Below are 15731 nucleotides of genomic sequence, written 5' to 3' on the forward strand. Positions count from 1 at the left end.
ATCCCTGGGTCAGGAAGATCTCCTGGAGGAGGGCATGGCAACCCACTCCAGTATTCTTGCCTGAAGAATCCCATGGACAGAAGAGCCTGGCGGGCTATATTCCACGGGGTCGCAAAGAGTCGGACACTATTAAAGCGACTCAGCACGCATGCATGGTTGATTAACAATGTTTTGATCATAAGGGATTCAGCCATACATATATGTCTCCATTTGCCCCCAAACTCCCCTCCCATCTAGGCTGCCACACAACACTGAGCAGAGTTCCCTGTGCTATACAGCAGGTCCTCTTTGGTTATCCATCCTGAATATAGCAGTGTGTACATGCCCATCCCGACTTCCCTAAATATCCCTTCCCCCAGCAACCATAAGTTCTTTGAGCCTGCTCTCTTAAGACACAATCATGAAGACTTCTCAAAGCCATGCTCCTCCCTCCTGCTATTGGAGGGCCAGGATGCCTCCTCCTGCTTCTCCAAGCCCAGGCACTGGGACTGTCACTGCCCTGGAGAGCATCAGAGCTTCCTACCTGCCACCCTGCACCCATCCCTTCTCCTCTGTCTTCTTCGTCACCAGTTCCTTGAAGCTTCTCCAGAGTTGATACCGTCACTTCCTGAGGCTTCCCTGGGGTCCTCATGGGCCCACGTCAGATATGTTGAGAGACTGCTCATCTTGGAGCCAGAAGGTTTCCCACACAGGCTGTGTGTGAGGTCTCCAAACTCTCCCAGTCAAGATCAGCTTGTCTCTTCCCTCGATGTCTTAAGATTCCAAGAGAAAGCAGTCAACAAAGGCCTGTCCTTGCTTTTATGGCAGCCTGCAGCCTGCCCTGTCCAAACCAAAGTGAAACCCAGCTCTGGGAGGTCGAGCACCCTGCCTTTCCTGAAAGGCTCCTTCCTGCCCACCAGATGAGGATTTTCAGTTGCCTTAAAAAAAAAAAAGATTATTTATTTGGCCACATCAGGTTAGTTGTGGCATGTGGGGATCTTCAGTTATAGCACATAGGATATAGTTCCCTGACCAGGGATTGAACCTGGGACCCTTGTATTAGGAGCAAGGACTCTTAGCCACTGGACCACCAGGAAGTCCCTCAGTTGCCTTTTTTTTATTTTTAAATTTATCTTTTGGCGCACCATGCAGCATTTGGGAATCTTAGTTCCTCAAATAGAGATGGAACTTAGGCCCCCCTGTAGTGGAAGTGTGTCTTAACCACTGGACCACCAGGGAAGTCCCTCATTTGCCTTTTTTATCTCTCCTTGGCAACCCTCACATCTCTAAAAAAGGTTTTTTGTGTTATATTGCATTATTCTAAATTTGAAAGAGAAAAAATAACTCCCCATCACTCCCACTCCCAGACACAACCACAGTGATCATTTTGGTGGACCAACCCAGATTCCACTTTCCTGTGAAGGCTGTTTCACTCACTTGTCATCCTTACACACACACACACACACACACACACACACACACACACATACGTGGAGTTGGGTCCTGTGGTTGCCACAGGCACTCTTCCATGTTGTCATGCTGTGCTCACCATCATCCTTTCGGTACTGAACACAATATTAAAACGTTTGTCATGCACTACAATTTGAGCACTTGAAACCTCTGTCAAAATGACAATTAACACTCTAATGAAACTTTCCTCCATATCTTGCTTTATTTTCTTTGGAGAGAGGGTCATGAACTCTTGCAGTTCTTGACAGATAATGATAAATTGCCCTCCATGGGAGGTTGTACAAATACATGCTGTTGAGAGCAGTGTGTGAAGACAGCAGTTATACCATACCCTTCTCAACACTGTGAATTGTCCTTAAAATGTTCATTTTTGTTAGTGTATTAGACCAAAGCGTACTGCTTTATGGGTCTTTCCATTTGATGTGAATGTGAATGGTGACTGATTTTCCATCAACTAGCTAAGCTGCCATGGCTCCAAGCCAGTGAAATACCTACAGTCTTTCCCTTTAGTCTCTCTACCTTGGAAAGTGATTTTTCACAGCATTTTGGCAAGCTCATTGCCTCTAACCATGGATGCCAGGCACGCCATGCATCGCAGAGCTTTGGCAGGGTTGTCACTTGTGAGCACTGAGGCCAAGAGCGCCATGCTTTATAGACTCAGCTTTATGCTTCCTTGGAAGTGACTCTCGCCCCGCTCAGGAAGGACTTGGCACGGGCTCTGTGCTGTCATAGTGAATTAGTCACCCGTCTCTTTTGGTTTGAGGAAACAGCCTGTTGGACTGGACTCAGGCGCTAGGTAGATGCTGCCTGCTTCTTGGCTGCCCTCTTGATGACACCTCGACCCGGGATGCCAGTGGCCACTGGGCTGGGAACGTATTTGATCTACCTGCACCGTTTGGTCCCAGGTCAGTGGCATCTAAGGAGCGGCCCCGCAGCAAAGCACCTCGAGGACTGGTGGCCTCACCAAAGAAGGCTCTAAAGCACGTGTGCGCTGACTGCCACCATGGCGCCATGCTGGCACCTCAGTGCTCAGAAGGCACTCCTCGAGGGGGCTGGAGTCCCTCTAAGTCAAGCATAACAGGGCAGAAGGGGAGGTCTGGGTGCTCAAAAATGCACACCTGTCTCGAGGTTAAGCCAAAAGCACTTCATGCATGCAGTCAGCAAATGCCTGTGGCGCCTTTACACTGCCCAAGCCGCCCTCACTGCCTTCGCAGCAGGACAGACCTTGCCAAGTGAACCACCTTCACTTTGCAGGGCAGAGCCCCAGGGAAACAGAATGATGGAAATTACATCTTCCCAGTTAGGAGGAAAGGCCTTCCCAGGTGGTTCTGTGGTAAAGAATCTGCCTGCCAATGCAGGAGACCTGGGTTCGATCCTGAGGCCGGGACGATCCCCTGGAGGAGGAAATGGTGACCCACTCCAGTATTCTTGCCTGGGAAATCCCATGGACAGAGAAGCCTGGTGGGCTACAGTCCATGGGGTCACAAAGAGTCAGATACGACTGAGCAAGCGTGCAATTAGGAGGAAAAGCTGCACTGCCTCCAATTGCCTTTGCCCTCAGAAGTCTCCCAGTCAAGCTGTGACTTGGAATTTTGGGTTTCCCCATAGGGATCCCTGTCTCTTCTTCCTGACCAATGTCAAAGTCTCTACTGAAACACCATGGGCCAAGAAGCCCAAGATTTTTCAGGTCTCTTTATCAAACACTTCTGAATGCCTGCATAAGCTAGATTCTGGAGAGGCAAAACTGAGTCAGACCAGGCCTGCTGTCTAGAAGCTCACAAACAATGAAGACCCTCTTCAGAGTAATGTGAGCTGAGTTCTGTTCTACAGGACACCTTGCAGGATGGGGTCAGGCAAGTTTTCTAGGAGCCTAAGCTGAATTTTGGAGCTGGAGAGAGAATGTTAAATTACACAAGGCCCCTTATCTTGAAGTGTTCTCTTGAAATCTCTGAGACTCGGGACCTCTCTGGCAGTCCAGTGGTTAAGACTTCTCCTTCCAAGGCAAGGGGTGTGGGTTCAATCCCTGGTCAGGGTGCTAAGTAAGATCTTACATAACTTGTGGCCAAAACTCCAAAACATAAAACAGAAACAATATTGTAATAAATTCAATAAAGACTTTAAAAATGATCCACATCTTAAAAAAAAAAAAAAAAACTTTTTAAAAAAATATGGGCTTTCCTGGTGGCTCAGTGGTAAAGCACCCACCTGCCAATGCAGAAGACACAGGTTCAATCCCTGGTCCGGGAAGATCCCACGTGCCATGGAGCCACTAAGTCCATGAGCCACAACTACTGAGCCTGCGCTCTAGAGCGGAGCCGCAACTACTGAGCCTGCGCACTGGAGCCCCGGAGCCGCAACTACCTAGCCTGCGCTCTGGAGCCCGGGAGCCCAACTACTGAGCCTGCGCTCTGGATCCCACATGCCACAACTACTGGAGCTTTCACACCCTTCGAACCTGTCTCCCACGATAAGAGAAGCCACCACAATGAGAGCCTGCACACTGCAACTAGAGAGTAGGCCAGGCAGCCAGCCTCGCCAAAATGAATAAATAAATAATAATAAAATTAAAAAAAGCTCCGAGCCTCATAGAGGCAAGCCAGGGGAGGGAGGGTATGGCTAACCTTGCATTAAGGAGATACCTTTGGCCACCATGTTGGGTGCAGATTAGAAGATCAGAAAGCCAAGGGAACTGGTCTTATCCCAAGAAGCAAGTAATGACTGCCTGTGCCGAGCCAGGAGCAATAGAATGAGGAGGCCAAAGTGGCTTTCAGAGACATTAAAGCAGAGGTGCTGCCCAACTTGGATTTGGTGATGGTGGGAGAGGAACTTCCTGGTTTGGGCAACGGACGCATATTTGAGGGAAAGAGAACAAGTGCACTTCATATGTGTTTCATTCTAGACCCCAAGGAGACATCCAAGTGTGGTCTTGAACTATTAAGATCATGGCCCAGGACAATGACCTGAGACCCCACAGCAGCACAGCAGAGGTGGTTAAGCCTGTGAGTGGGTGGGACTAGCCAGGATCTGCTTATAGAACAGGTGAGTCTTTTTTTTTTTTTCAGTTTATTTTATTATTATTTTTTTAAATTTTAAAATCTTTAATTCTTACATGCGTTCCCAAACATGAACCCCCCCTCCCACCTCCCTCCCCATAACATCTCTCTGGGTCATTCCTGTGCACCAGCCCCAAGCATGCTGTATCCTGCGTCAGACATAGACTGGTGATTCGATTCTTACATGATAGTATACACGTTAGAATGCCATTCTCCCAAATCATCCCACCCTCTCCCTCTCCCTCTGAGTCCAAAAGTCCATTATACACATCTGTGTCTTTTTTGCTGTCTTGTATACAGGGTCGTCATTGCCATCTTTCTAAATTCCATATATATGTGTTAGTATACTGTATTGGTGTTTTTCTTTCTGGCTTACTTCACTCTGTATAATCGGTTCCAGTTTCATCCATCTCATCAGAACTGATTCAAATGAATTCTTTTTAACGGCTGAGTAATACTCCATTGTGTATATGTACCACAGCTTTCTTATCCATTCATCTGCTGATGGACATCTAGGTTGTTTCCATGTTCTGGCTATTATAAACAGTGCTGCGATGAACATTGGGGTACATGTGTCTCTTTCAATTCTGGTTTCCTCGGTGTGTATGCCCAGCAGTGGGATTGCTGGGTCATAAGGTAGTTCTATTTGCAATTTTTTAAGGAATCTCCACACTGTAGAACAGGTGAGTCTTAAGGCCAAAGCTAGGCTCACTGACCTCTAAGATGATAGCAGGGGAAAGGGATGGTGCAAAAGAGACTGAGAAGCCCAGGCCAGAGACGATGCACAAAAGAGAGTGTCTGGAAGGAGGTATCTACTCGCCAAATGTTGCAAGGGTGTTAGGAAAGAAAAAGATCAGGAAGTGTCTATTGGTTGGGACAAAGGAGAAATGGTATCACTAGCTAGTCTAGGAAGCTAGGTTGTGAAAGGAAATTAGGATGAGGGTGGAGAGAGGATACAAGGTCATGAGAGAGGATGTGTCAGGGTGGGAGATGTCAGTGTATGGAGATGGCTAGAGGGTTTCTTTCCACTGCAATATATAGACATAACCTGTTCTCTCTTGTGAGGAAAGGGCCAGGTTTCTTTCCCAGCAGCTTCCTTTTTGGTTCTGGAAGGCGAATATCTCCCATCCGTGTGTGGAAGTAGTGAACAGGCTGGATGAGTGGTGTTCTACAAGAACACTCAGGAGGAGTGATTGGAGAAGGACCAGAGAGAGGGAGGAAGTGTGAACAGCAAAAAGGAGGGGCTGAGAAGGGGAGGAGCCCACAGCACGCCTGGAGGAAAACAGGTGGTATTGGTAGAGCTGGGTTGGCTAGCAATCCACGTGAAGTTACCTGCTTGGCCGGATGGCCTAAAACGGTCGGTCATACCCAAGTACGTTTTGAGAGTGGGGTTCTGGGGGCTTAATCAGGGCTGGGACTCTTAGATCAGTGTGGGGAGAAGAGAAGAAAACAGTCCTATGACTTAAGAGTGTGAATGAGGGGGCAAATCCAGCAGAAAAGAGTACAAAGTGAAAGTCACCCAGTCATGTCCAACTCTGCAACCCCGTGGACCAAAGCCAGCCAGTCTCCTCCGTCCATGGGATCTTCCAGGCAAGGATACTAGAGTGGGTTGTCATTTCCTTCTCCAGGGGATCTTCCCGACCCAGGGATTGAACCCAGGTATCCTGTATTGCAGGCGGATTCTTTACCATCTGAGCCACCAGGGAAGCCCAGAAGAGGGTACAAAATACTAGGTTAAAGGCTGATGTGGCCACATCCTATTCCAGCCTATTTTATTGACTGTAACAGGAAGCAGTTATGGGAGCCCCGGGTAACCTGATGGTGGCTTCCAGAGAAGAAGACCCAGGAAAGATGGAGAGGTTGAAAAAATAGGTCAGTTTGCCAAATAACCAATCACTGCTTCCCAAAGTCCAATGAACTGAAAACTGATTTCTTGAAAATCAATTTGCTGAAGAACCCATCTCCCTGATGAGTGATCCTTGGAGTTCCCCTCAAAATTGTTTTGGTCAATTACTTTTAAAAATATAAAAATTTGTGTGCTGTGGTTTATACAACATGGAAGATTTTTCTGTAAGTTTGGTTTGTTTTTTCATTTATGTTTAGTAGTTTAGCTTGGTTTGCAAGTTTTCAGGTCTATTTTTACCAGATATTTTCCTATGGATTTCTCAGTCCAGCTCTGATAAAGGTCAGTCTTCTGTGGGTTTTCATATTTCAGGAGCAGGGCACTTCTTTTTTTAATTTTTTTTTTACCACCCAAAAATAAATAAATGGGTCTCTATTGCTGTGTGCAGGCTAGTGGGGGCTACTCACTAGTTGTGGTGTGCACGTTCCATGGTGACTTCTGTTGCTCTGGAGCGTGGGCTCAGGAGCTATGGGCTTTAGTCGTTGTGGTGCTCTGCAGCATATGGGGTCTTCCCAGACCAGGGATGGAACCCATATATATGGAATCCATATATACATACATATATATATATATATATATATATATATATATATATATGCCAATGGGTGGATTTGTCCCTCAACTGCATTTACTGTCAACGCTAGTTTAAAGACTTGTGCCTATATTGAACTACAGCTCCCGCTCTGGGATTTTGCCACTGGGGAGGTTGTCATGGATATGTGAAAAATTAACATGCAGAATTAACATGCACTCATCTCACACGCTCGTAAAGTAATGCTCAAAATTGTACAAGCCAGGCTTCAACAGTACTTGAACCATGAACTTCCAGATGTTCAAACTGGATTTAGAAAAGGCAGAGGAACCAGAGATCAAATTGCCAACATCTGTTGGATCATCGAAAAAGCAAAAGAGTTCCAGAAAAACATCTACTTCTGCTTTATTGACTATGCCAAAGCCTTTGACTGTGTAGATCACAACAAACTGTGGAAAATTCTGAAAGAGATGGGAATACCAGACCACTTGACCTGCCTCCTGAGAAACCTGTATGCAGGTCAAGAAGCAACAGTTAGAACTGGACATGGAACAACAGACTGGTTCCAAATCAGGAACGGAGCACGGCAAGGCTGTATATTGTCACCCTGCTTATTTAACTTATATGCAGAGGACATCATGAGAAGCACTGGGCTGGATGAAGCACAAGATGGAATCAAGATTGCCGGGAGAAATATGCAGATAACACCACCCTTATGGCAGAAAGCAAAGAAGAGCTTAAGAGCCTCTTGATGAAAGTGAAAGAGGAGAATGAAAAAGTTGGCTTAAAAGTCAACATTCAGAAAACTCATGGCATCTGGTCCCATCACTTCATGGCAAATAGATGGGGAACAGTGGAAACAGTGTTTATTTTATTTTATTTTGGGGGGCTCCAAAATCACTGCAGATGGTGACTGCAGCCATGAAATTAAAAGATGCTTACTCCTTGGAAGAAAAGTTATGACCAACCCCGACAGCATATTAAAAAGCAGAGAGATTACTTTGCCAACAAAGGTCCCTCTAGTCAAAGCTATGGTTTTTCCAGTAGTCATGTATGGATGTGAGAGTTGGACTATGCAGAAAGCTGAGCACCAAAGAATTGATGCTTTTGAACTGTGGTGTTGGAGAAGACTCTTGAGAATCCCTTGGACTGCAAGGAGATCCAGCCAGTCCATCCTAAAGAAAATCAGTCCTGAATACTCATTGGAAGAACTGATGCTGAAGCTGAAACTCTAATACTCTGGCCGCCTGATGTGAAGAACTGACTCATTTGAAAAGACCCTGATGCTGGGAGAGATTGAAGGAGGGAGGAGAAGGGGACGACAGAGGATGAAATGGTTGGATGGCATCACCGACTCAATGAACATGAGTTTGAGTAAGCTCTGGGAGTGGGTGATGGACAAGGAGGCCTGGTGTGCTGCAGTCCATGGGGTCACAAAGAGCCGGACACGACTGAGCGACTGAACTGAACTGAACATGCAGAAGAAACTTTTATTTGGCTGACTGCCAAACCACTGAAAAAGAGAGAAAGAGAAGTTGCAAATTGGTGTAAAATTACACTTGAAGGGTCAAACTGTTTTCTCTGCAAACCAAAGGTTGAAATTTTTTTTAAAGGCTCATGTATTATGGAAACCTTTAGAAGTAACTTTTGAGAAGTAGTCAGCTTTAGAAATGTGAATCACAAATCCATAAATCCAATATAAAATGTGGTGGAGAAACCAAAAATAAAACTTCTAATCTAAAAATAATCCAAGAGCCAAAATGATGAAAAGCATCATCCAACATTTGAAACTTCCTATGGCGCTAGTGGTGAAGAACCTGCCTGTCAGTGCAGGAGACATAATAGATGTGGGTTCGATCCCTGGGTCAAGAAGATCCCCTGGAGGAGGGCATGGAAACCCACTCCAGTATTCTTGCCTAGAAGCCCATGGACAGAGGCGCCTGGTGGGCTACAGTCCATGGGGTCGAAAAGAGTAGGATGTAACTGAAGCGACTTAGCACGCACACATGCAACGCTTATGATGACACATTTTCTAAGCAATTAAGAGAAAAACGTTGGGGGGGGGGGTGGATGTTGGTAGTTGCGGAATTGGTCACTCGGCAAATTGATTTTAAATATGTCAGCTTTTTGGTCTCGGAGAGATTTGGTAAATGACTGTGTTTCTGCAGTCCAATGCCTTAACCCTGAGCTCTACGCCCACTAGCTGTTTCTCAAGTAGAGGTTGATACATGAACTCTAGAAGAACGCTACTGATGAACCTATTTGCAGGGCAGGCAAAGAATCACAGAAGTAGAGACCAGACTTGGGGACACAGTCGGGGAAGGGGTGGGTGGGACGAATTTAGAGAGGACCATTGTTCTATACACACTCTTGTTGTTGTTTAGTCGATAAGTGGGGTCTGACTCTTTGCGACCCCCCTGGACTGTAGCCCCCCAGGCTCCTCTGCCCATGGGATTTCCCAGGCAAGAATACTGGAGTGGGGTGCCACTTCCTCCTCCATAGGATCTTCTTGACCCCAGGGACTGAACCTGCATATCCTGCATTTTAGGTGGTTCTTTACCACTGAGCCACGAGGGAAGCATATATACCCTACCTTGTGTAAAATAACTAGCTGGCGGGAAGCTGCTGTATAGTGCGAGGAGCTCAGCTTGGTGCTCTGTGATGATCTAGATGGCTGGAGTGAGGGGGTGGAAGGAAGCCTCAAGAGGGAGCGGATACATGTATACACATAGCTGATTCAGCTCTTATACAGCAGAAACTAACACATTATAATTATACTCCAATTAAAAAAAAAAAGGGAGGTGGTGAGAGGGAGGCTGACGGGGAGAGTAGCTGGTTCTGAAAAGGGGGAGGGATGTGATCCCAGGGTTTAGATTCCGCTGGAAGAGAGAGGAAGGAGGGAAGTGAGGTTTTGTACAGGAATGGGCATGAGAAGAGTTCGTTCCAGAGGCGTGGAGGGCGGGGTTTTTTGCTGAAAGGGGTGAGGACACCTGAGAAGCTAGAGTCCCGGAGCGGGACTGCCGGGGCCCTTGGGGCACTGCGCACCGCGTATCCCTCCGGCGGGGATGAGCCATCAAGCTCCGCCGCTTATCACCCGGGTGGTTTCTGCCCCGGTGCTCCGCATCCTGGGCGTGGCCAGCTGGATCGCTCTTGAGGGTTGGCGCTTTCCTGGGCAGGTGGTATGGGAAAGTATGAGAGCGATAGATTCAGAGATGATGGGGCGAAGGACTAGAAATGAGAAGCCCCGAAAGCCAAAATGGTCATGAACACAGAATGGGCAGTACGCGGCGGGACCGGAAGCTGGAACTCCAAGCGGTGCAGGAGTTGGTCGGCTGGGAATGAGCCAGCTGGGGGAGAGGAAGGGGGGTGGGAAAATACCGGGGACGTAAAGGTGGAGCAGTGCTGGGGCCACTGGAGGGTGGGGGAGGTGGGCGAGAGGCCCAGAGCTCACCTGGGGAGGAGGCCATGGCATTGGCTGAGTCAGCCCCAGCCTCTGAAGTTGCCAGAGTTGAGGACTGAGACTGTTTAGTGCTGTGCTGTGCCTGCCTGCTAAGTTGCTTCAGTCGTGTCTGACTCCACGGACTGTGCGAGCCCACGGGACTGTAGCCCACCAGGCTCCTCTGGCCATGGAATCCTCCAGGCAAGAATACTGGAGTGGGTTGCCATTCCCTTCTGCAGGGAAAGGGATGGAGCCCGCGTCTCTCAGGTCTCCGGCCTTGGCAGGTGGGTTCTTTACCACTACCACCCCCCGGGAAGCCCACTTAGTGTTATTCTCCGGCTCAATTCCAAGGGCTCCCCCTCACTTCTACACATAACACACACACACACACACACACACACACGCCACCCGCACCACCACCGCTTCCACTCCTTCTCCCACGGCCAGCATTAATTTTTCTCCCACAGAGAAAAGAAGGGCTCTGAGGCACTCCCCCAGCCCCAGCCCCCCTACCCCCCCAACCAGCCCATGTCCTTCCTCCTTGTCCCTGCCTGGATGGCAATTAACGCAGTCACAGCGCTGGAACCTGCCTCTGTTTCTGGGCAGACATAGTCATTCATCCATGAGAGAATAAAATTAATCTACTTCTGTCTTCCTGATGCCCAGTCCGTCTTTCCTGCCGCTCCCCGGGGATGACAGGCACTCCCACCCTGCACACTCCTCAAGTTCCTTTCCAGCCTTCACTCTCCCTGTCTGCCCTGGAGGCAGCATCAACCCTGGGGAGCCTCTGACCCACTTCAACTCCCATCCTCTTCTCAGAGCTCAGAAGAGGCAGCCTGGGGTGCCTCAGCAACTCTGGGGGTTGTGGACTGGAAAGCCCTATTAAAATGCTAATAAGGCATCTGGAAGGTGTAAAACATTGAAACAGCCCTGAACTTCCATTCTGAGGCTTCCTGCTGCACTTCCTGCTCCACTTCAGGCCTGCTGAGTGACAGTTCCAACCCATCCTTCCCCTGCTCTCCTGCCTACGTGGGTACCCCTGTCCTCACACCAAAGGCCAAATACCACCCAGCTGCCCAGCCCCCCCAGGCCTCAGGGATCTGGCTGGTGCCACTGCCCAGTGTCAGGACCACAGTCCTGATGGTGCTAATCTCAGGTGGCCTCGACCTGCAGTGCCTTGGAGTGGGGCCTGGATTTCCAACCAGAGACTGGGCTGGGTGGCGGTGGCGAAAACAACAGATCCTAGCCACTAGACCAGTGGTCAGTGAAAAGGGCCCTGGCCCCTTGGCTTTGAGGAAAAGAATTTCCACAAAGACGGGAAGTAGTGAAGCAAGTAAAGTCTTGATTAGGAGGAAAAAGTGTACATGGGCAGACTCAGAGAGAAAAGCCCTGAGTTGCTGAGTTGGCCCTCGTGGCAGGGTGAATTACCTTTTTGGGGCATTTCTTCCGGGTTTGCTTTGGCCAGTCATTCTGATTGGCCTGGTGCACAGTCCGTACTTGGTATATCTCAGGATCTTGCATATGTGCACACACGGCTCTTCGCCAAGATGCAGCCTACTGAAAAGTGCCATAGACCATCCCTTGACATTGCTCCCTCTTTGGTCTCCAAGGATCCTTTTCTGCACCATGTGTGGCTGGGGAGGTCTCCTGACTTCAGTAACGAGAAATATGTGGTCTGTGCAGGGTCCAGCCTTTTCCCCTAATCACCCTGCTATTTTTGTCTTGGAGCTCTGGTCAACGGGGGATGAGTCTCCCGTTGCTTTACCTTGGGGGCCCCTCTGGCTGCTGCCTCAGTGCCAGCTTTAGGATTGTGGGAAGCTGAGTAGTTTCATTCCTCAAAGTCACATCCCCTGCCCAGCATGTCCCACCGCTACACCCCCACCAGTCCAGCTAATACTTTGCATACCTCAGGGCCCAGAGTCCAACCTGCAAACGAAACTTGTTGCTGTTGAGTCACTAAGTCGTGTCTGGCTCTTTGTGACTCCATGAACTGCAGCACACCAGGCTCCCCTGTCCTCCACTACCTCCCAGAGTTTGCTCAAACTCATGTCCATTGAGTTGGTGATGCTATCCAACCATCTCATCCTCTGTTGCCCTCAATATTTCCCAGCATCAGGGTCTTTTCCAATGAGTTGGCTCTTTGTATCAGGTGGCCAAAGTATTGGAGCTTCAGCTTCAGCATCAGTCCTTCCAATAAAGGGTTGATTTCCCTTCAGTTCAGTTCAGTTCAATCGCTCAGTCATGTCCGACTCTTTGCGACCCCATGAATCACAGCACGCCAGGCATCCCTGTCCATCACCATCTCCCGGAGTTCACTCAGACTCGCGTCCATCGAGTCAGTGATGCCATCTAGCCATCTCATCCTCTGTCGTCCCCTTCTCCTCCTGCCCCCAATCCCTCCCAGCATCAGAGTCTTTTCCAGTGAGTCAGCCCTTTGCATCAGGTGGCCAAAGTACTGGAGTTTCAGCTTCAGCATCATTCCTTCCAAAGAAATCCCAGGGCTGATCTCCTTCGGAATGGACTGGTTGGATCTCCTTGCAGTTCAAGGGTTAGGGACTCTCAAGAGTCTTCTCCAACACCACAGTTCAAAAGCATCAATTCTTTGGTGCTCAGCTTTCTTCACAGTCCAACTCTCACACCATCCATGACCACAGGAAAAACCATAGCCTTGGCTAGACGGAACTTTGTCAGCAAAGTAATGTCTCTGTTTTTGAATATGCTATCTAGGTTGGTCAAAACTTTTCTTCCAAGGAGTAAGTGTCTTTTAATTTCATGGCTGCAGTCACCATCTGCAGTGATTTTTGAGCCCCCAAAAATAAAGTCTGACACTGTTTCCACTGTTGTCCCATCTATTTCCCATGAAGTGATGAGACCAGATGCCATGATCTTCGTTTTCTGAATGTTGAGCTTTAAGCCAACTTTTTCACTCTCCTCTTTCACGTTCATCAAGAGGCTCTTTAGTTCCTCTTCACTTTCTGCCATAAGGGTGGTGTCATCTGCATATCTGAGGTGATTGATATTTCTCCCGGCAATCTTGATTCCAGCTTGTGCTTCTTCCAGCCCAGCGTTTCTCATGATGTACTCTGCATATAAGTTAAATAAGCAGGGTGACAATATACAGCCTTGATGTACTCCTTGATCTCCTTGCTATCCAAGGGACTCTTAAGAGTCTTCTCCAGCACCACATTTTGAAGACATCAATTCTTCAACACTCAACCTTTTTTATGGTCCAACTCTCACATCCATACATGACTGCTGGAAAGACCATAGCTTTGACTATATGGACCTTTTCCAGTAAAGTGATGTCTTTGCTTTTTAATACAGAATGAAGCATATGTGAAGCAAAACTAGTAGAACTGAAAAGAGAAATACAGTCACCATTGTAGTTGGATACTTCAGTACTTGTCTCTCTACAATTGATAGAAAAATCAGTGGAAAACCAGCAAGGATAGAGAAGAACTCAACAACACCATCAACTTCCCTGGTGGTCCAGTGGTTAAGAATCCACCTTCTAATGCAAGGGACATGGGTTTGATCCCTGGTTGGGGAACTGAAACCCCACATCCTATGGAGCAACTAAGCCTGTGCATGGCAACTACTGAGCCCACGTGCAACTAAGATTTGACATGGGCAAATAAATATTTTTAAAAATCCTACCATCGTCCAACAGGATCTAACTGGTATTGATAAAATAGCCCCAGACTAATAGAATAAACGTTTTTTTCTCATGTGCTCTCAGGTCATATACCAAGAAACATCATATCTTTAGCCATAAGACAAACCTCAGCAAAGATAAAATAGTTGAAATCTTGAAGTGTGTTCTCTGACTACAATGGACTCAAACTAGAAATCAATAACAGTCTTCTGCTGTATGCAGAAGACTCTGAAATATTTAGAAACTAAACAACTACTTCCAAATAATCCGTGGGTCAAAGAGGAAGTTTCAAGGGATTGACACTGAACTGAATGAAAATGAAAATATGTTGCATCAACGTTTGTGGAACTTTTAAAGCAATACTGAGAAGAAATTTTATACTGCTAATCCTTTCATTAGAAAAGAGGAACATTTTCTTTATTTTTATTTTTGCTGAGTTTCCCAACCAGGGATTGAACCCATACCCCCCATATTGGAAGCATGGAGTCTTAGCCACTGGTCAGTCCCAAGAGGAACATTTTCAAATCAATAATCTAGCCTATCACCTCAGGAAACCAAAAAAAGAAGAGCAATAATAATCCCAAAGCAAGCAAAAAGAAGAAAATAAAAATATATGAACAGAAAACAATGAAAATGAAAGCAAGCAAAAAACAAAGAGAGAAAAAGAATTCATGAAACAAGATAAAATTCATGAATCAAGCCTCTAGCAAGACTGAACAAAATAGGGAAAGAAGACACAAATTACTAATACCAGGAATGAAGCAGGAAAAATCACTACATGTCCTGTAGATATTAAAATGTTAATTAAAAAATAGTATAAATAACTGCATATATATATTTAGCAACTTACATGAAATGTAAGCTTAAAAAGCACAAACTACCATAACTCAACAACATGAAGTAGATAATATAAACAGCTTTATAACTGTTAAGGAAATTCAATTCATTATTTAGAAATTGCATAGGAGGAAATTTTCAAGCTCAAAGGGTTTCTCTGGACAATTCTATCAAACAATCAAAGAGGAAGTGACACTGATTTTACAGTGTTATCCTAATTAATTTTATGAGATCACGAGTACCCTGATACTAAAACCAGACAAAGAAAGTACAAATTAATATAGACAGAAAAATTATTAAGGAAATATTAGCAAATGGAACTCAGCAGCATGAAAAAAGAATAATGCTCCATGACCAAGTGAATTTTATCCCAAAGATACGAGACTGGTTCAGATTTCTAGATGTAATCCACTTCATTGCATGGTTAAAGAAGAAATATTACATGATCATCTCAACTGATGCAAGGAAGACACACACCATTCAATACCTATTCATAATAAAAACTCTCAAGAATAGAAATAAAGAGAAATCTCCTCGATAAAAACATCCGTAAAAAACTTACAGCTAACACCATATTTAACCATGAAAAGCTAAATGCTTTCCCCACCAAGACCATTAACAAGGGAAAGTTAATTAACATGTTACCAGAAGTTCTAGCTGGGAGAAGGCAATGGCACCCCACTCCAGCACTCTTGCCTGGAAAATCCTATGGACTGAGGAGCCTGGAAGGCTGCAGTCTATGGGGTTGCTGGTGATCGGACATGACTAAGCGACTTCACTTTCACTTTTCACTTTCATGCATTGGAGAAGGCAATGGCAACCAACTCCAGTGTTCTTGCCTGGAGAATCCCAGGGACAGGGGA

The sequence above is a fragment of the Ovis aries genome, chromosome 3 (genome assembly GCF_016772045.2).
Source record: "Ovis aries strain OAR_USU_Benz2616 breed Rambouillet chromosome 3, ARS-UI_Ramb_v3.0, whole genome shotgun sequence".
In the NCBI taxonomy this organism is placed as follows: Eukaryota; Metazoa; Chordata; class Mammalia; order Artiodactyla; family Bovidae; genus Ovis; species Ovis aries.